The 20,690-nt window shown below is 50.0% G+C and overlaps 1 protein-coding gene across 2 annotated transcripts in view; it reads left to right on the top strand.

The window, feature by feature from the left end:
• The first annotated feature begins 3,847 nt into the window (after positions 1-3,847).
• GPR35 (G protein-coupled receptor 35) overlaps positions 3,848-20,690 on the top strand; it is a 28,826-nt gene continuing 11,983 nt past the window's right edge. For both annotated transcript variants that reach the window (XM_033229620.1, XM_033229618.1), the window contains exons 1-2: positions 3,848-4,183; positions 5,302-5,527. The gene's annotated coding sequence lies outside the window, so the exon portion shown is untranslated. The remainder of the gene's footprint in view (positions 4,184-5,301; positions 5,528-20,690) is intronic.

Genomic DNA, 20,690 nt, shown 5'->3' with positions numbered 1-20,690 from the left:
CCAAAGCCAGGACCTGCTTCCCGCATCCGGGCCATCGCCTGAGAGGAGGCCTGGAAAGCGCAGGGTTCCGTGACTCTAGGGGCCATGGTTGGTGCCCATCGTCTCTCCAGTGCGGGCTGGCTCCACTCTACCTGGCTGCCTTGGCCATCTGGTCTACCAGCTGGAACCATGTTCCTGGGTGTGGAAAAGGCTCCCTGTGGAGCCTGCAGAGACCCCTGAGGCCCTGTACTTCCTTCTGATGGGAGGTGCCAGATGCAATTGGAGGGAAAGCCTGGCAGGCCTCTAACCCCCAGCCAACCTGAACATTTCCGGTGCAGCAGGCCCCGGCCTGGCGTTGTTCGTCCCTGGTTGCCTCCTGCTCCGACTCCATCAGCATCCTGTCGTCAAGGTCGTGGATCAGTGCAGTGCTTTCAGGGCGTCCGGCCAGCTGGTCTCTCCGTCCTATATTATGGCAGAGGCCCCAGGAAAAACGGCAAATGCCTTTGTCCGTTCCATACAAATTCCATAGGAATGTGAGCAGTTTCTGATCATCCATGGCATATTCGTCCAGTTGATGGCCAACCCTGGGTACGTGGGCCTCCAGGGCCTGTGGCACTGGGCTGCCCCTCAGCCGTGTGTGCACTTGCCACGTGGCCCTCCAGGAATCCCACCACGGGGCCACACTGAACCAAATGGAGAGGCAGCAGGGCCACCACCCTCTCTCCACATGCCATGGCTGCTCTGGGACCCGGGCAGGAGGGGGCAGTCTTGGCCTTCTAGTGTCCCTCTTGGCCTTCCCACGGCCATCTCTACCCCAAAGATGCAACAAAGATGTCGGCCACTCCCCAGGTGTCAATCTGTCACAGGCTCAGAGACCAGGATCTGGCCCCGGGTGGGCCTGTAGGCCCTGTAGGCTCATGTGAGCTGGTCCAGGGCAGGACTCCATTATTAACTGCCTGTCATGTGTCCCACTGTGATGGAGCCGTGGTGACTCTTGGGGACCAGCGTCAGCTCTGCCTGTGTGCTCAGTGGCTCCCAGATGTCTGGACATTCTCTCCCCGGTGCACATAGTCCCTGGGGAAGTCGTTGTCATGCACATTTGCCGATGGGGGAGTGTCCATCTTGCAGGCCTGGCCACCTCTTCAGTCAACAGGTACCTGGGCTGAAAACCAACTCGGGCAGTGTGGGCCCAACTGGGGCTCTTCAGTGGAGTGACCACCCTCGGTCCTCCTGGATCCCACTGCTGGCTCCACCTGAGCGCTGCCCTCGCTGGCGGCCCCTGCCTCGCTCTGCTGCCATCCTATAAGCCCTGCAGTCAGGCCCCTTGGCACCCTTCCACTGTGTTCATGATCGTCTCCTGGCCTCTGCCGTGTAGAGGTCTGATGCCCTCTGCCCCTGGTGCGCCAAACCCTGTGATGGTGGTTCCTGCCACCAGCTTCCTGTGGCACCGCTGCCACTCCCGCCAGCCTCCTGTGGCACAACTGCCACTCCCCGTTAGCCAGCATGGCACAAGTGAACGGCGTGACCTTGGTTTTCCCAGGGAACCAGTGCTTGGCAGCTCCCACCACACACACGTCTACGCCCACCCTCCGCCAGCCACAGCGGTTGTGACGTCTCCACCCTGCCCAGCAAAAGTGGAAGTGTTGCCTGTGCTGCTGGGAATCTCCAGGTTTGCTCCACCTCCAGGGGCCTTGCCAGGGTGTCAAACCCTGTGTCTCTGGACACTGCCATTAGGCCTCAGCTTCCCCATCAGGCACCTCAGCACCCAGTCCTACCAGTGCTCCTGCCTCCTGTCCCCAGCTGGCTGGGCCTGCAGCCCCCTCCCGTGCCCCGAGCTGGCTGGGCCTGCAGCCCACTCCCTGGTCACTGGATGTTGCTGACACTTCACACGATCAGAGCCCTAGCACCCAAGGGGGCCAGGGCCTGACGGGGGAGGAGCGAGGGGTGGGCCACGTCTCTCTGCAGGCTCAGAAGCTTCCTGAGAGGCTAGAGTGAAACCTTCCGGCACCATGCACGGCCTCCTCCCTGTCCAGGGTCCTGGGTTCTCCAGATGGGGCCTTGGCCTTGGCTAGGTGTTGGTCAGGAGCTGGGGGTGCTGCGCCCCCGCCCAGCTTCTCTGAACTCCAGCCGGGCACCTCAGTGAGGCTTCAGCCACCTGCGCCTTATTGGCTTCCTCCTTGGAGCCCCCTCGTGTCTGTGCGTTCATCAAACACAGCAGCTGGGCCCCCCAGCACACCCCCTTCCTCAGCTTTCCCACTGGACACTGGAACCAGTTTCACAAATGGACTGGACAGCACGACCACTTTGTGCCAGGTGCCAGCTGTCTCCCCTGACCAGTGTTGGGTCCTCATTTCCCATGGGCCGTGAGTGACCCAATTCCAAATCCCAAATTAGTGACTCTCTTCTCCAGTGGGAGTTGGATTCTCCAGAAGCAGAGACAGACATAGAATTTGGGTGCAAGATATTTCGGAGGGAAGGTGGAGGAGGTGAGGTTGGTGAGGGAGAAGCCTGGAGTGTCGGTAGCCAGGGTGCCCCCACCTGGCTGAAACGCCTGGCCTTTGTGCCCTGCCTGGCTTGACCTCCCCAGGCAGGCTACCCCATAGCATTCTTGGGGAAAAGGCCGTCCCCAAGAACGCTGCCCACAGCCCAGCCATGGGCCTTCCCTTGGGGCTCCCGCCCCGGCTCACACCTCCTGGCCACCAGATTTACTCATTGCTGGCTGCACCCTCTCAGCAGTGGCCGTGTGTACCATAACCCTGGAAACACCTGCAGGGAGACACACCCTTGGCCTGACAGCTTGGAGGAGACTCCTGGGGTGTCAGGAGGGAAGGGAGGCAAGCAGGGGTGGGGCGCTGTGGGGCTTTTCCTGCTTTCTGGGCCAGTGGCCACAGGCCACCCAGTGACATTTCTCAGCATCTGCTGGGGTGGACTCTGCAATGGCTGCTGCCGGCCTGGATGGGCTCCTTGCACAGCTCTGCTTATGGGGTGGAGGCCACCTAGAAACTCTCAGTCCCCTGTCAGCCTCAGAGCCGAAAGCTCTGCCTGGACCATCAGCAAGCTTGTCATCGGCACCAGCATGCCTGCTCCTGGATCCCGGTGAGGCTTCCCTGCCTGTTTCACCTAGGGGCCTCTAGGGGTGCTCTGGAGCTGGGAGCCCTTGTCCGGCACTCCTGCCCTCTCCGGCCTCTCTCGGCTGTCTGGCAAGCACTCACTCAGTCTCCTATTGACCACTTGTTTTGCTGCAAGGCTATTGGTTTACGTAAAAATAGAGAAAGCCAAAGAGTTTCCTCACCCCATTAAGATTTCCTGGCTCTTCTGGCGTTGCACCTGCCTGAGTTCCTTGGCGGGGCCCCTCTTTGAGTTCCTTTGGGCTGCTATAACAAAGCACCATAGCCTGGGCAGCTCATAAACAAGGGTAATGCATTGCTCTCCATTCTAGAGACTGCAAGTCCAAGATCGAGGCACTGGCAGACCTGGTCCCTGGTGAGGGCCTGCTTCCTGGTCCACAGACAGCGCCTTCTCCCTGTGTCCTGACGTGGTGGAAGGGCGAGGGAACTCCCTGGGGCCCATTTTATATGGGCACTCATCCCATTCGTGGCACCTCTGCCTTCATGATCTCATCACCTACCTTTTCATTCCTCACTTTGGGGATAAGGACTTCAGTATGTGAATTTCGGGAACATAAACGTGTCATCCACAGAAGGGCCCATCTCTTACACACATGCTGAGTTCCCAGTGGCCTGTGTCCTGGCAAACAAGAACTCCCCTGAAAAATAAGATCCTGTCTCCCCAGTGCCAGCCCTGGCAAGGCACCCAGAACTCTCAGGAATGCTTGAAGGAAGGACCTGGCCTTTCTATGGGGTCCAGGGCTGTGGGGTCCCTGGCCATACTGTGGACCTGCAGAGTGGGGCATGTGGGCTGAAGACCGTATCCCTACCATGGCGGGAAGGGGACAAAGGGTGGCCCTGGCAGATCTGGGTGGGCAGGACTGGGTGTGTCCTGTGAGAGCACCTCCTTCCTGGCCTTTCCCGTGGACTTTGCCCCACACCACCTGCCTGGGTTCCTTGCTGTCGTCACTTCCAGCTCCAGGCACAGCAGTTGGTGACTCCTTGGCGGGAGCTGTGTCCTACCCAGTCCTGATTCCGCCATCTCTCTCACAGTCCTCCAGGCTTGGACCAGCCTTGGGGGCAGCAGAGCTCCTCGGGTGAGTGCTGAGGTCCTGTGCCCTGGGAGCAGTACTCGGGGAGAGGGCTGGCTGGGGCAGGGCTGCCTGGGCAGGACGCAGGATACGGCCGGCCAGGCTGGGGCCAAGGTGTTCAGACCTGAACTCTGGTCTTATGCTTTCTTCATGGTTGTGCCTTGCTTGCTGTCCCTTGGGAGGCCTCATTTGGTTTTGCTGTTTTTTGTTTGTTTTGACCTAATTTTTGCCAGACTTAAGCTAGTTTTGCTGCCTTTTGAAACTAATGGAAGAATCATTTTATTCCTGGGGATGATTTGGGGCCTTTGGATCCCACCGTGAAGCCCTGGATGTGCTGCTTCACCCAAGGAAGGGTCTTTTCTGCTTTGGAGCAAGGGCTTTGGTGGGCAGGCTGGCCTGGGACTCTCAAGAGCTCTCGGCTCTCCGTAGCATCCTGGGGAGCTCAGACCATGGCTGCAGGGCTCTGGCCATAGCCTGTAGGCCGTCTGATTAGTGCTGCCTCCAAACCCTGGCCATTCCTCCCTAATCCCCAGCAGGTAGAGCCAGTGTCCACATAGACAGCACTGCCTCACCTCTGGGCTGGGACCACAGACTCTCTCAGGGCTCCCAGGGAACATGCAGTGTCCACGTAGACAGCACTGCCTCAGGTCTGGGCTAGGACCACAAGACTCACTCAGGGGTCCCAGGGAACATGCAGTGTCCACATAGACAGCACTGCCTCAGGTCTAGGCTGGGACCACAAGACTCAACTCAGGGGTCCCAGGGAACATGCAGTGTCCACATAGACAGCACTGCCTCAGGTCTAGGCTGGGACCACAAGACTCAACTCAGGGCTCCCAGGGAACATGCAGTGTCCACATAGACAGCACTACCTCAGGTCTGGGCTAGGACCACAAGACTCACTCAGGGCTCCCAGGGAACATGCACGAGGTTTAGGAGGTTTCGTCAGGGGTATGTGCAGTGTCCCTTACCCAGGTCAAGGCTCAGGCTGGGACACCTTAGCTGCCTGGGACACCTGGTCCCTTTATGAATCTGCCAGGGAAGGAGCAGCCAGGCTTGGGCTGGGGCCTGGATGGGTGTGACATTGGGCACTGTGGCATTGTGTGCCTGTTTCTGTGTTGCAGCTGACATGGGCTCATCGCTCCTCCTCTAAGCCCTATGAGGACATCAAAAGCATGGACACATCACTTTCCACCATCTTGCTGCCCACTGTCCCTCCATCCTGATGCCTCCTAAGCACATGTGTGGAGTGGCAGGCACACTGCTGATAGCTGTGGATGTGGCCGTGACATCCTTCACCCCTGCCCCCATGGCATTCATGATCCATTAGGGAGGACCGTCTGCACAAAGGTAATCCATTGACTCAAACAGGGGGTTCATAGAAAAACAGCGGAGAATGGCAGGGGGGGTTTCCTTGACCAGCTGAGGGTCAGCCAAGGGCAGGAAAGGGGCTGGGCACCCTCAGGGAATGGAAAGAAGCTCTCTGTGCCTGCAGTGCGGGGAATGGGCTTGGAGAATATGGCAATAGCTGAGGCTGGAGATGTAAGCAGGGGCCTTGAGTGTTGTTTAAGGAGCCTGAGTCTTATCTCATGGGCAATGGGGAGCCACTACGCAGTTTAAAGCAGGACCTGACATACATATGTTTGAAATCTTTCTCTGGCTGGTCTTCAGGATGAATTGGAAGTAGAGGACCAACTAAAAGTTTGCTGCAGACATTAAGGTGGTGTCCTGGGTTAGGTGGGAGGTGATGGACACCAAGAGATTAGGCTAGTGTTGAGGTATACCCAGGAAGCAAAACCAATAGAGCATGATGCTTGATGCTTGATTGGATTGATCACGTAGATCAATATTAGGAGAACTGACATATTTCAATCCATGAACATGGTATACCCATCCATTTATTTATTTTTAATTGTTTTAAATTTATATATTTTTTTGAGACAGGATCTCACTCTGTTTGTCCAGGCTGGAGTCCAGTGGCAGGATTTCAGCTCACTGCAGCCTCAACCTCCCGGGCTTGGGTGATTCTCCCACCTTAGCCTCCTGAGTAGCTGGGGCTACAAGCACACATCACCACACCTGGCTATTTTTTTGCATTTTTGTTTTTTAGTAGAAACATGGTTTCACTATGTTGCCCGGGCTAGTCTCGAACTCCTGGACTCCAACAATTCACCCACCTTGGCCTCCCCGAGTGCTGGGATTATAGGCTTCAGCCACTAGGCTGAACCCTCTCCATTTATTTAGATCTTCTTTAATTTCTCTCAGCGATATTTTGTAACTTTAAGCATACACGTTTTCCACTTGTGCCTAGGTACTTTGCTTTCCAATGCTTGTAAATGGTATTGTATTTTTAGTTTTATTTTCCAATTGTTTTTTGCTAGTATACAGAAATGCGTTTTTTTGGTATATTCATCTTGTATCCTGTAACCTTGATAATGCATGTATTAGTTCATAGTGTTTTTGCTTCTTTTGTTCTTTCCTGGTAAATGCCTTAGGAGTTTCTTTTTCTCCCAATCCTCTGCCTTCCCCCTCTTCTTTTTCTTCTGCCTTAGGATTTTCTTTTTCTTCTTTCTCCTCCTCCTCCTCCTGCTCTTCTTCTTCTTCTTCTTCTTCTTCTTTTTTTTTTTTTAATTGAGACAGGCTCACTCTGTTGCCCAGGCTGGAGTACAGTGATGCAATCTTAGCTCACTGTAGCCTCAAACTCCTGGTCTCAAGTGATCTTCCCACCTCAGCTTCCCAAATAGCTAGGACTACAGGTGTGCACCATCATGCCTGGCTAATTTTTATATGTTTTGTTGAGATTGGGTCTTGCTATGTTGCTCAGGCTGGTCTTGATCTCCTATCTTCAAGCGATCTTCTCACTTCAGCCTCCCCAAATGTTGGGATTATAGGCCTAAGCCACTGTGCCAAGCTGAATGTTCTACATGCATGATTATGTCACATGTGACAGTAGGTAGTTTTACTTCTTCCTTTTCCATCTGCATTTTTTCCCTTGCCTTATTTTCACTGGCTAGGACCTCCAATACCATTTTTAATAGAAGCATGAGAGTCACTGCCTTTGTTTCTGAGTATGGTGAGAAAGTTTGGTCTTTTATCATTTCCCAGCTTGAAGTTTCCTGTAGTTTATCTGTAGGTGATCTTTATCATATTGAGGAAGTTTCCTTCTATTTCTAGTTTGCTGAGAGTTTCTATCATTCATGGATGTTGCATTTTGTCAAATATTTTTCTGCATCTATTGAGATAACTATATACATTTTATCATTTATTCTATTAATTGATGTTCTAATGCTAAAATAAACCTTTCATTTCTTGCATGCTTTTTTCATGATGTATTATTTGTTTTATATATTGCTGGATTTGATTTGCTAATATTTTATTAGAGATTTTATGTCTGTGTTTTTGCATGATATTGGCCTGTAGTTTTCTTTTCTTGTAATATCTTTGTCCAGTTTTGGTACAGGGGTAAAACTTGACTTAGAAAATGAGCTGGCAAGTGTTTCTCCTTTTTTCTGATGTGATTAAGATTGGTGTTATTTTATTCTTAAGTGTTTGATGGAATTCATCAGTAACACCATCTGGGGGAGGTATTTTCTTTGTAGAAAGGCTTCAAATTATGAATTCAACAACTTTAATAGACATAAGCTAGTTAAATTTTACTTTTCTTGTGTAAATTGTGGCAAGTTGTAACTTTCAATAAATGTTTCCATTTCATCGAAGTGGTCAAATGTAATTTCATCAAGTTCTTAATAATATTCTTGTTATTCTGACGTCTGTAGTATCTGAAGGGATGTCTCATCTTTCATTCCTGATATTAGTAATTTGTGGATTTTTTTTATTTGATCAATCTAGCCAGAACTTTATCAGTTTTTTATCTTTTCAAATAAGCAATCTCCGTTTTATTGATTTTCTTTGTTTTCTTTTCCCCTAGCACATCAAATTTTCACTCTTTCTTATTTCTTCTACTTACTTGGGTTTCATTTGTTGTTGGTGGTGGTGTTTTCTAGATTCTCAAAGTGGAATCTTAGATCAATGATTTTAGACCTTTCTTCTTTCCTAACACGAGCACTTAGAGCTACAGATTTTCCTCTAAGCATGACATTAACTGTATCTCACAAATATTGGTAAGTTGCATTTTTATAATCATTTAGTTCAAAATATTTTCTTATGTCTCCTTGATTACTTATTTGATCCCTGAGTTATTTATAAACGTGTTGTTTAATTTTCAAATATTTGAGCATTCTTTAGGTGTCTTATACCTTGTTGCTATTGATTTCTAATTAAGCTCTGTTGTAGTTAGAGAACATATTCTGTATAACTTAAATCTTTTTAATTTTATGGAGGCTTAATTTATGGCCTAGCATATGGCCTATTTTGGAAAATGTTCAATGGGCACTTGAAAAGAATATATATTTTGCTGTCATTGGGCATAGTGTTCTATAAACATCAGTTTGGATAAGATGATTGGTGTTGCTCAAGGCTGTCATATTCTTACTAATTGTTGGTTTACTTGTTCTGTGAGTTACTGAGATGAGGGTGTCATAATAACCGATCACAATCGTGAATTTGTCTATCCTTTCAGTTCTCTTAGTTTACTTCATTTTTTGGATTCTTGGTACTTAGGTACACACACATTTAGAATTGTTAGATATTCTTGATGAATTGACCCTTTTTTCATATGAAATATCCTTTTTTTTTTTTTTTGAGGTAGAGTCTCGCTCTGTCACCCAGGCTAGAATGCAGTGGCGCAGTCTCGGCTCACTGCAACTTCCGCCTCCTGGGTTCTAGTGATTCTCCTGCCTCAGCCTCCTGAGTAGCTGGGATTACAGGTGCCCACCACTGCGCCTGGGTAATTTTTGTATTTTTAGTAGAGACAGGGTTTCATCATCTTGGCCAGGCTGGTCTCAAGCTCCTGATATCATGATCTGCCCACCTCACCCTCCCAAAGTGCTGGAATTACAGGCGTGAGCCACTGCGCCCGGCCATGAAATGTCCCTTTTCATATTTTGGAATATTCCCTGTACTAAAGTCTACTTTGATGTTAATATTTCTATTCCTGCTTTCTTATAATTAATGCTTGCGTTTTATAAATTTTTCCATTCTTTTACATTGTTTTCATTCTGTTACTTTTAACTTTTCTTTATATTTAAAGTATATATTATATCAGGCAGACAGCATATTATCACTGTTTGCTTTTTTTTTTTTTTCCCCCTAAGATGCAGAGTCTTCTTCTGTCACTAAGCCTGGAATACAGTGGTACCATCAGGGCTCACTGCAGCCTCAAACTCCTGGATTCAAGCGATCTTCCTATCTCAGCCTCCCAAGTAGCTAGGACTACAGGCATGTGGCACCACACGTGGCTAAGTTTTTTACATTTTTTTTCTGTTTTTGAGACAGAGTCTTGCTCTGTCACCCAGGCTGGAGTGCAGTGGCATGATCTCGGCTCACTGCAACCTCCACCTCCCCGGTTCAAGTGATTCTCCTGCCTCAGCCTCCCAAGTAGCTGGGACTACAGGCAGTAGCTGGGATTGTAGGTGTGTGCCACAACACCTGGTTAATTTTGGTATTTTTAGTAGAGGTGGGATTTCACCATATTGGCCAGGCTGGACTCAAACTCCTGACTTCAAGTGATCCACACACCTCGGCCTCCCAAAGCATTGAGATTACAGGCTGAGCCATTGCACCCAGCCTAGTTTTTAACTTTTTTTTTTTTTTTTGAGATGGAGTCTTGCTCTGTCACCCAGGCTGGAGTGCAGTGGCCGGATCTCAGCTCACTGCAAGCTCCGCCTCCTGGGTTCACGCCATTCTCCTGCCTCAGCCTCCCAAGTAGCTGGGACTGCAGGCGCCTGCCACCACACCTGGCTAATTTAATTTTTTGTATTTTTAGTAGAGACGGGGTTTCACCGTGTTAGCCAGGATGGTCTCGATCTCCTGACCTCGTGATCCACCTGCCTTGGCCTTCCAAAGTGCTGGGATTACAGGCATGAGCCACCCCGCCCGGCCATTTTTAACTTTTTATAGAGGTGGAGTCTCACTATGTTGCTCAGGCTGGTTTCACACTCCTGGCCTCAAGCAATCCTCCTGCCTTATCCTCCCAAAGCACCGGGATTACAGGTGTGAGTTACCATGCCCGGCCACTTCTTGCTTTTTAAAATCCAGTTTGATAAACTTGGTCTTTTTTTTTTTTTTTTTGAGATGAAGTCTTGCTCTGTTGTCCAGGCTGGAGTGCAGTGGCATGATCTTGGCTCACTGCAGGCTCCGCCTCCCGGACTCACACCATTCTCCTGCCTCAGCCTTCTAAAGTAGCTGAGACTACAGGCACCCGCCGCCATGCCCGGCTAATTTTTTTATTTTTATTTTTTATTTTTAGTAGAGACAGGGTTTCACTGTGTTAGCCAGGATGGTCTCGATCTCCTGACCTCATGATCCGCCCATCTTGACCACCCAAAATGCTGGGGTTACAGGCATGAGCCACTGTGCTCAGCCTTTTTTTTTTTTTTTTTTTGAGATGGAGTCTCACTGTGTCACCCAGGCTAGTATGCAGTGGCGCAATCTCTGCTCACTGCAACCTTCACTTCCCAGGTTCAAGTGATTCTCATGCCTCAGCCTCCTGAGTAGCTGGGATTACAGGTATGTGCCACCACGCCCAGCTGTTTTTTGTTTGTTTGTTTGTTTGTTTTTGTATTTTCAGTAGAGACGAGGATTTCCCTGTGTTGGTTAGGCTGGTCTCAAACGCCTGACCGCAAATGATCCACCAACCTCAGCCTCACGAAGTTCTGGGATTACAGGCATGAGACACCGTGCCTGGCCAATAATCTTTGTCTTTTAACTGGGTTGTTTATCTCAGTCACATTTAATGTAATGGTTGATGTGGTTGGGTTTGAACCTACCATCTGCTATTTGCTTCCTATTCATCTCCTCTGTTCTTTGTACCCATTTTCCCTCCTCTTTTTCTGCCTTCTTTTAGATTAGTTAACTATTTTGTATTTCACTTATCTCTTCTATTGACTATTATACTTCCTTGTTTTATCATTTCATTAGTTGCAGTAGGGTTTATGATATGCATATTTAACTTATTCATGATTGATTGGATATAGGAGGGATGAGGGAGAGAAAGATTCCAAAATGACACTGATGTATCTGGCATGGGTAACAAGAGGAACCGCTCTCTGAGATGGAGAACTTTGAAGGAAGATTAGTTTGGGGAGTGATGAAAGGGCTGGATGATGTGGTCAGTTTTGGACTAGTTGCATTTAAAGTGCTTCTGAGGCATCCAAGAGGAGATACCTGGTAGGCATTGCCTTACAAGGTCCTGAGCTCAGGGCTGTGGCCGGGGCTAGAGCTGGCTTTAGGGGTAAAGGGCGGAGGGGTGATTATTGAATGAATGGGAACACGGTAGTCTGTGGTTGCAGAATGTGCGATGGGACAAGAAGAGTCCAGGACCAAACCCTGAGGAGCCCCAACATTTTAAGGACCCAAATGCAGGACAGTAGAGATGAAAGGAGGGGCCAGAGAAGGAGGAAAACAAGGAAGTGTGTGTCATGGAGGCCACACGAGGAAGTGGCTTTGTGGTTACTTCTGGGGTGTTGACACAAGGGTGATTCAGGGCAGGGTGCAAGGGGGCCTCAGAGATCATCTTAAGTTCTGTTCCTCACCTTCATGGTGGGTGGATTAGTGTTCATTTAGATCTACTCACCTTCTTATTAAAACAATTTTTAAAAAGGACTAGGGACTGGGAGGCCGAGGCGGGCAGATCTTGAGGTCAGGAGATCGAGACCATCCTGGATAACACTGTGAAACCCATCTCTACTAAAAGTACAAAAAATTAGCCGGGTTTGGTGGCAGGCACCTGTAGTCCCAGCTACTTGGGAGGCCGAGGCAGGAGACTGGTGTGAACCCGGGAGGCGGAGCTTGAAGTGAGCGGAGATTGCACCACTGCACTGCAACCTGGGCGACAGAGCGAAACTCGTCTCAAAAAAAAAAAAAAGGACTAGGGACTCATTGACTTGGCCAAAAGCTGCTGGTGGATGCGTGGAGGTGCTACCTGTCAGCTGTGCTCTGGGCTCTAGGGACATGGGAGTCCAAAGGGCTCTCACCTCCTCAGTGAGAGGTTCTGGTGGGCTGACCATGGTGGGATCCAAATTTTAGCAGGTGGACCCTGAGGGGTTGTGAGGAAATGGACTCTGTGAGTGGGAACTTCTCTTTCAGAGGAATTTGCAAGACTGGCCTGAGCCAGCACACGGTTCTTCAACAGGGCTTGGCAGCCAGCGGGGCCTCAGGAGGAGGCAAGCAGCTGATCAAATCCAACCTTCTCCAGAGGAAGAAGGGGAAGGGCAGGTCTAGGGAGGTCAGAGTGTGGGTGAGACCCGTGGCCGTGGGTGGGCTCCACATCCCAGCATGCAAGGCCTCCTGGTGATGGTTCTCCAGAGTCCTGCTGTGGGAGCTGTGCTCACAGAGACACTATCCCCGACCTCCCAGGGGCATGGACATAACCCAGCCTCAGCTGCAGACAGCAGAGGCTCTGCACAACCACAGAAGCTGAGCAATCAGTCTCATCCGTGGCAATTCCTGGAACTCCAACCTCAACTGTAACATGAGCTGTGCAGACCTTCAGTAACCCCAGATGAGGAGTGGGGCAGAGCCTGATAGCTCAGGGCCCAGCTGGGACGCTCAGTAAACAAGAACTCCAGAAGATACGCTGAATGGGAGAAGGTGAAGTGCGGGGACAGAAGGCACTGTAGGCCACCCAGAAGGAGGAGGAGTGGAGACGAGACACTGACCAGGCGTTCAAGATGAGGGATGAGCGGAGAGGACATCAGGACACGGGAACACCCACCTGGCACTGTGAGGGTGAAGAGGGGAGTGTCGGAGGGTGTGCATTTGAGTGCAGGTGTGTAGCAGAGGCCCTGGACAAGGAGTGAAGAATCTCAAGAGGTGGTTAAAGTGACAGAACACCAAGTAAACCATAACGAGCCATAAAGAACCATAAATAATGTGGACCCCAGCCCTAATGCTTACCATAACCTAAACCTCATGTGGACCCGAACCTTAACCCAAACCCAAACCCAAACCCTAACCGAACCTCTAACCCTAACGCTAATTCATCCCAACCCTAACCTGAACCCGAACCCAAACCTAACCAAAACCCTAACTCTAACTCAAACCAACCTTAACCCTAACCCAAACCCTAACCCTAACCGTAACACAAACACCAACTACAACTGTAACCATATCCCGAACCCTAAACCTAATGAATGATGCCTCATGTGGGCCCTAACCCTAATCCTAACCATGCATCATATGGACCCAAACCCTAAACCTAACTCCAACCCTAACCCTAAGCCTAACCCTAACCCTAACCAAAACCCTAACTCCAACTGCAACCCTAACCCTAACTATAAGCCTCATGTTGACCACAGCCTGGCTCTAACCCTAACCCTGACTCTAGTCTTCACCCTAATTCTACCTCTAGCCCTAATCCTAACCTTAACTCAAATCCTAACCCTAATCCAAATGTACCTCTGATCCAAACAACTCTTTAGCCAATGCCAGATGTCACCTTAAGCCTCACCCTCACCATCACCATTCCAGTTCTCCTCGCATCAGACTTCCCAGGGACTTGAGCCAACCCCTGGCCCCCAGGCCTTGGTTTCCCTGCCTGTGCAGCATGGGTTTGGGGCTGAGGGTACAAAGACTGGCACGCACATGAGCCGATGGAACAAGCCTGCCCCTGGTCCCGAGGAGGCCTCTGCTCTCCCAGTTCTCCCCTTGCCCATGTGGAAGGGGGCTCATAACCCAGCGTGGGCACTTCCTGGCCAGTGTCCATCTCTGTGGGAGTTCCTGTAGGGAGGGACCAGGTAGGCGTGGTTGACATGGCACCGCTATGCTCCTGGCTTGGGCTTATGTGGGCTGACAGTCCTATCCCTCCACTCAGAGGCCCCTCCAATGATGTAGCTTATCAGAATGTGTGTATATGTGTGTGTATGTGCACATGTGCATGTGTATGTTGTATGTGTATATGTGTGTGCATATATATGTATATGTGTGTATGTGTATGTCTATGTATGTAGATGTAGTATCTAGGTGTATGTGTATAGACATATATGTATGTGTATATATGTATACATGTGTGCATATAGATGCATAATTGTGTGTGTGCTTGTGTATGTATAGGTAGTATCTATATATGTGTGTGTGTATAGATGTGTATGTATATATGTATACATGTGTGCATATATGTATACGTGTGTGCTTGTGTGTATGTGTACGTATTTGCATGTGTATCTGTGTGTTTATATGCATGTGTGCATGTGTGTATGCAATGCTTGTGTGATGTGACTGTTTTTGTGTGTGTGCATGTGTGTTGTATATGTGCATGTGTGTATGTTTACATGTGTCTGTGTGTATATGTATATGCATGTGCTGGGGTGTGTGTGTACACATACACGTGGACAGGCGAGGGAGAAGCTGTGTTGCAGCACCACACCAGGCCCTGCGAGCCCAAGTGCAGTCTCCCCAGGGCTCACGAGGCCCCAGCACACTGCCTTCCTGCTCAGATAGTGCCCAAGACCCCCTTGCCGAGTCCTCTCTAAGGCTCACGTGGGCCCATGAGTCCCTTCTCTGTCTGTTTCCTCTGCCCATGATGCTTAGGGATCATTCATGTCAGGGCCAGCGAGGAAACCGCGTCTTCACCTCACTGCGGTGGAGTTAAAGGAGAAGGCCGCAACACACTCCCACGCGTTCTGCGGACTAGCAGCGGGGTGTTTGACCACCTTTGGTTTTGACCTTTTATTTAGGAAATGTTCAAACAGACTGAAGTAAGCAGAAGTATGATAACCCCTTGTGCCCATCATCCCACCTGTGGCAAGAGCCAAGTCACAACTGATGTTGCTGCACCACACTCCATCTATGGGCTCAAAATGTTTTGAGATAAGTGCCTGACATCATATCCTTCTGTCTACAAAAAAGGCCACGTGAATAAAAGATAAGGATTTTTTAAAAACACATGAGCACAATAACCGTTATCATGTCTAGCTAAAAAATGAACCCTTCCTTAATTGCAACAAACAGGAATTAATTTTTACATTTTCCCTCCTCCTTCTACAGTTTTTTAGAGAACAATAAGGTAGACTTTATTCGACGGAGGCTACCACAATGGAGTTTTGCAGCAGGGAAGGGAGATGAGGCTCAATTCCCACCTTATACATTTTTAAAAATAGCTTATTTGGTTGAATTAGATCTGAGGAGTCTGGCTCCAGGCCAAAATCCCGTGTGATCATTTAGGCCCAACCGCAGACGTTGCCAGCCGGCCCCACAGGAGGAGCGGCCCTCCTGCCGCAGGCAGCACTTTCCACTCTTAGCTTCCTCCATGGTTCCCCAGGCCAGATCCTTTTGTTTGAGCCTTCTGTTTCGCCTCCTTGGCAGTGAGATCATCTCCCCATCTGCCTGATGTCATCCGAGGAGCAAAAATGGGACACGGAGGAGTCGGCACCGTTTTCCTTCCGTTTGCCTCTTGCCTGCACTATTGCAGTCGTGCATATAGGCCTGAGGGTGACCTGCCGTTGCTTGTGGTCCCAACCTCGACAGCAGTGGCTCCACGGGATGCACACAAGGTCCACGCAGTCGCCTGGCCGACATACCTGTTGGACTCTTAGTTGGCAGCTTCCTCCTCCGTCTCTCCATTCCCCTCCTGGGTCTCTTGCCCTGTGCAGCTTCCTGCGGACTGGACTTTCCAGCCTGCGTGGCTGGAGTTCGCATGCCTGCCAATCTCCTGTCGGCTGCTAGTCAGCTCCGGATACTTCACCAGATTCAGGTGAGAGTTCTGGTTTTTCGGCAAGCCCACTTCAGCAGCGGGGCATGCATTTCTACCAGGGGGCTCATGATGTCTGGTGGTCTCTCTTTGTGAGGCCGGCAGCCACCGATGATCATGAATGTGGCAGGAAGCTGCCAAGAGACCCCCAGTGGGTGATTCCTGCCTCCTGATGTCATGCAGTTCCCTCCTGTAAGGGTGGTTGGACTTACTCACTTACAACAAACAATACAGTTAAAAAAAAAAAAAAAGTGATGCATTGTCTTTTCCGTGATTAGGTTGAAATAGACCATGGCATCTGTCTTGGATGCATACTCTCTCTCGCTGGCTCTGGGGGAAGCCAGATGCCATGCTGTGTGCTGCCCTGTGAAGAGTCATGGCCAGTAAGGAACTGAGGGCAGGAACTAGGGGAGACTTGGGGTCCCCAGGCCAGCTGCCCATTGGGAATGAAATTCGACCAACAGCCACCTGGGGAAGCTGGAAGTGAATCTCCTCTTTGCTGAGCCTTCTGATGAAACTGCAGCCCCAGCTGACACCTGGATTGCAGACTCGTGAAAGACCCTGAGCAGAGGTCGCAGTTTGGCAGAGCCCGAATTCCTGACCCACGGGAACTGGGAGATAAAACTCTGTGGTTTTAATCTTCTCATTTTAGAGGTAATTTTTTATGTAGCAATAGGTAACTGACAATGCACAACTAAAATAATAGATAATTAGCCCTAATGCTAGTTTCATTCATCCATCAGGGTTTGCAAAGTAGTGATATTCTACTTCTGTCTTCCTTCATTATTTATTAGCAGAAATGTATCTATAAAAAGAAGTGTTCCTTCATTAACTCTTTGGTCAGGTTGAGGTACAGTTTGCTTAGGAAAGGCAAGGTAAATGCTTGATTCTTTCCCTTCTTTCCTCATTTATAAAATAATGAACTGTTTTCCTGGCGTCTTTCAAGAATGACTAATGAGTTTTTAAGGTATAATTATGAATTCATGAGTTTAACATTTTTTGATGTTCCCTTTTATTAAAATTATTATCCTTATTGATATTCAAATCTTCCTGTCTTCGTCCAGTGCTAGCCTATTTCATTTAACTCTTGAGCCCCTTTGGCACTGCCCTCATAACCTTTGACAGATACTTTGTTCTCTGGCATATCCAGGATTATCTTAGACATTTCCTAACCCAGATTCAACAGCACACACTTCTCTCCAAGAGCCCCTCTTCCTCTTCAAGAAAAATGGTACTTAGAGACCGCAGTCTGGGTGTTAGGTGTGCTTGTGGTTACTGGATTTGTCATGGTTTTTAGGCCTTGTCAGTGGACAGAACTAAGGCTTTTTTTTTTTTTTTTGAAAGACACATTATGAGTACAAACTGATACTTTCTATTTAAATTAAGATTTACATAGTTTTTACTTAATCTTACTGATAATACATGTGCATCTCCTTTCTCCCACCCAAAAATCTCAAACAATACCCAACATAGTTATTCATTTGTTTTATCCTGTAACACAATATTCTCAAAATGACTTTACCAACACTACCATCAACAGTATAACCACTGAAAATAGTTTAAAATTATTTTTAGATACTTTTAAAGTCCTTGGGTTATGTCAATATACAGACAAAACGGTGTTTTAAAATTATTTGGAAAATGATTATTTAAAATAATGAAAACTTCTTTTGCCATTCTTTTTTGTTGTCAGGCTATATGGCTATACATCCAAATGACTGGATTTTAAAATCCCTTGGAAGAGTTTGGTAGGGTCATATGGTCAACCCATAATGCAAGTCAGTTAGTTTAATTTTGCTTTCAATTTTCAGAATTCCTTTTACAAATTAATTTAATTAAGTAATTACACAAACATTTGACATGATTCTAAATCCAAATCTAGAAACCAAGATATGGTCACAAAAGTCCACCCCATCCCATCACCCCATTTCCATCTGTTTCCTACAGGTAATAGTTTAATTTAAAGCAAATTTTGTGGCTTATATTTCCATTTGTAAAACATACAAGCTGATGGTTCTATCTAAAAACGCATAAATTGTCTATATGTACATAAGCATGCTTTTTTTCATTTACAAATATATCCTGGAGATGACCATATGATAGTGTGTAGAAATATTTCTCCCTCCTCTTTACAACTGCCCAGTGTTCTGTGATGTGAACATGCTTCATTCAACCTGGCCCCTCTGGAGAAAGGCTGAGTGGTTCCGGGGCTGTCCCCACTCCACACTGCAACAGTGAATAGCTGCCGAAGTACATGCTTCATCGTCCTTGCATCTCTCTGTGAATACATTCCTAGAAGTGGAGTTATTGGGTCAAAGAGTAAATGCATCTCTTGTTTGGCTAAAGATGTTGCCACATCCACCTGCATGGGGGTTTGTGTCACCTTAGAGATCAGTGATCAATGGGTAATATTCGAGGATGTCTTTTTGTTGTGGTCAGACTCTTGTATTTTGACCTGTCTAATGGAGGAGAAACGGTGTTGCAGTGAACTTTTAATTTGTGTTTCTCTTTTTATGATAGTTTTGAGCTTAATTTATGTTTCTCTTTTTATGATCGTTTTGAGCATCTTTTCGTATCTTTAAGGAGCCATGTACATCTCTGTGAGTATCTACTCCCATCTCTGTCGGCAGGTGTCTTGCCTGGCCCTGGAGGAAGTGTCTCTGAAGGCCGGTGGTCCCAGGATAGGGCCAAGGGACAGCCGTGAGAACTCTCCACACAGTGCTTCTTCTGGGGTTAAGGACCCTCTGCCTCAGTGGCTCCTGGGCGTGATTAAACTTGCCATTTCCTGGGCCCGTCCTAGACAGGCTGCTGCAAGTCAGCCAGGCCGGGATCCTGCCGCCCCGGGGAGGACGTGGGGAAAATCCCTCCTGGAGGGACTGTCCCTTCCCTGTCCAGCTACTGGGTGTTTATGGTTCATTGTAGGGCAGGGATGACAGCACACGACACACACTCCACTCTCAAGAGTTACTACTCCCTCCCCGCCAGACTCCCCAACTGGAGGTCTCCCCAGAGTGGAAGACCTTCCAGCAGCTGGCAGGCAGCCTCAGGCAAGCAGCGGGGAGCCTCTGCAGGTTCCCGAGCCAGGAAGTGGCACTTAGGAGCGGGGCTCTTAGGAGGGGGGCTCTTGGACAGGAGGGTGAGTGAGTTGGGAGGGCCCCAAGCAGGGGCCGGATGGCTCTCTCTGCTGAGAAGGGTGGGCCCTAGGGATGGGGACAGGCAGCTGGCAGTTGAAGGGCCAAGGAGCAGGCGGCTTCCCAGTCACAGAGCCTTGTGCAGAGGGAGGGGAAGGAGTCCGAGAGGGTGGCGCTGCTGTCCGGAGCCAAGAAAGGGGGACGCTGCTGGAAATAGCAGAAACCTGGCTGGGGCAGCACCCAAGGCCCATCCCGAGGCCAAGTGGGGACCCCAGCAGGGCATCTGGCAGCAGTGGGTCCCCAGGAGCAGGCAGTGGGAGCCATCAGGGTAAGTGAGCTGGCGGGGTGGCCCAGGGGCTGTGGTCACCTGCCCTCAGCCTGAGGAGCCTCTTCTGGCCTTTGGTGGCCAGGGCTGGGCTCTCCCTGGGCAGTGCCCCCTGCTGGTGGCCAGATGCCTTGATGCCCCCCAGGCTGGGTGAAGGTGGGGCAGGAGTTACAAGGCGGGGAGGTGGCCCTGAGTGCCCAGGGCAGAGCCAGGCCTTCTGCTGCAGATGGGCAGAGCTGGAGGCTCCACTGTGAAGGTGCCTGGTGAAGGGAGGAGTGGGCACGGGGGAGGCAGGGAAGGGCCCTGGGTGCAATTTGCAGCCCCTCAGACCCTCTCAGGACCCCTCCCACCCCCATCGTGGTCCCCTCAGGACCCCTTAGGATCCCTTCCAGACCACTGGGGTGCCATGTCCCCTGCCCATCCTGTGGTGGTGTCCAGCTCCTGCCAAGGGCCCCGTGCTTGGGCTGTGGGCACCCCCTGAGCACCCAGCTTGGCTGGAGCCTGCGTGGGGTCCAGAGAGGCCCAGCAGAGGCACCTCTGGAGGGGGAAGCCATGCTTGGGTGGGTCCCAGAGGGGCTTCAGCAGCCACAGGACCCCCAGGGCAGGGAGCAGGCCAGGGCAGCACCTTCCTCTGGTGGCTGCACTGGGGGACCCATCCTTCTCAGTCCCTCTGAAGGGAGCATGAGCCTGGTGTGGGAAGCCCCTTAAGGTGTCAGAAGCCCCCTGCCCACCCCACTCCTCCCTGGCCAGCATCCCTGCTGCTCCTCAGCCGTCGAATGCAGCCTGAGCACCTGGGAAAGCAGTGCGGGTCTCAGGGGCCGCAAAGCGACTTTTGGGTAGGAGCCGCTGGAAAGAGCCCAACATGCGGTAGGAGGCCTTCAAGTAAGAGAGGTGGCCCCGGCCAGGCGTGGTGGCTCACGCCTGTAATCCCGCCACTTTGGGAGGCCAAGGTGGGCAGATCACGAGATGAGGAGATCGAGACCATTCTGGCCAACATGGTGAAACCCTGTCTCTACTAAAAATATAAATTAGCTGGGCGTGGTGGCATGTACCTGTAATCCCAGCTACTTGGGAGGCTGAGGCAGGAGAATCACTTGAATCCAGGAGGCGGAGTTTGCAGTGAGCTGAGATTGCATCACTTCGCTCCAGCCTGGGCGACAGAGCGAGACTCTGTCTCAAAAAAAAAAAAAAAAAAAGAGACAGAAAGAGAGGTGGCCCCTGCCAGGGCAGAGGCCTGCAGGACGTCCCGAA

This window comes from Trachypithecus francoisi, unplaced genomic scaffold, assembly GCF_009764315.1.
Source record: "Trachypithecus francoisi isolate TF-2019V2 unplaced genomic scaffold, Tfra_2.0 Lachesis_group13, whole genome shotgun sequence".
In the NCBI taxonomy this organism is placed as follows: domain Eukaryota; kingdom Metazoa; phylum Chordata; class Mammalia; order Primates; family Cercopithecidae; genus Trachypithecus; species Trachypithecus francoisi.
The sequence above is the reverse complement of the archived record's forward strand: the minus strand, read 5'-3'. Positions and strand labels throughout refer to the sequence as shown.